The sequence below is a fragment of the Limulus polyphemus genome, unplaced genomic scaffold (assembly GCF_000517525.1).
Source record: "Limulus polyphemus unplaced genomic scaffold, Limulus_polyphemus-2.1.2 Scaffold2726, whole genome shotgun sequence".
Taxonomy (NCBI): Eukaryota; Metazoa; Arthropoda; class Merostomata; order Xiphosura; family Limulidae; genus Limulus; species Limulus polyphemus.
The window spans coordinates 50,592-51,727 of NW_013668336.1; positions in this window are offsets into that span (position 1 = coordinate 50,592).

Below are 1,136 nucleotides of genomic sequence, written 5' to 3' on the forward strand. Positions count from 1 at the left end.
TATTATTTCCGCTGGTGAACCCCGTGATGACTTAAGAAAGGGGAAAACAGGAGAGAGAACTTTACTGAAAAAAAAGCCTACGATTCGAAGGAGGAAGTAGAGTTAGTGCGATGAGGAGGTAATTAATGAAGATAAAGGACACAATGAGAACAAGAACACTTAGTTATAGAAGATAGGAAACAGATGGTGAGAGAGAGAGAGGGAGGAAGATCACTTGAAAAAAAAAAGGTATTTTAGTGAGAAGAAAATGGATTTACAAAAAAGACGGAACACACGTGCATCAAGTTTTTCTTCAAAACACATTAAATTTACTTATCATTTTGTCAACTCAGAATCACCATAATTGATTTTTCTATTATTGCAAGAGATAATTAGCAAGCTGAACAATAAATTCACCTTTTTTTTTTACTCTTGAAGAAAAGTAGTTAAGTGTTGAAAAACGCTCAAACATCGGGGTCATTTATAACATATGTGTATTTTGTATCAATATGCAGTACTTATAAATTTTACGTGCAAGAAAACCATCTTATTTTGGCAAAATTCGTGTATAGCACATCTATATAGTAAAACTCTTTTTATAGAGTGATATTAATTCAGTATATATATTAAATAAAGCCAAATTTATCACTTTCATGCGCATGTCTGTATTAAACGCATTGATTAATTTCATTCTATAAACTTTACTTGGAAATATTTTAGAGTCTCATTTCCCATTAAAATAATTTAACAGTGTACTTCCGAAAGTAGCAGCGTCGTCTGAGGTTTAAACCTGGATTAATGTTGTGTGTTACAGTTAACAGTGTACTTCCGAAAGTAGCAGCGTTGTCTGAGGTTTAAACCTGGATTAATGTTGTGTGTTACAGTTAACAGTGTACTTCCGAAAGTAGCAGCGTTGTCTGAGGTTTAAACCTGGATTAATGTTGTGTGTTACAGTTAACAGTGTACTCCCGAAAGTAGCAGCGTTGTCTGAGGTTTAAACCTGGATTAATATTGTGTGTTACAGTTAACAGTGTACTTCCGAAAGTAGCAGCGTTGTCTGATGTTTAAACCTGGATTAATGTTGTGTGTTACAGTTATCAGCGTACTTACGAAAGTAGCAGCGTTGTATGAGGTTTAAACCTGGATTAATGTTGTGT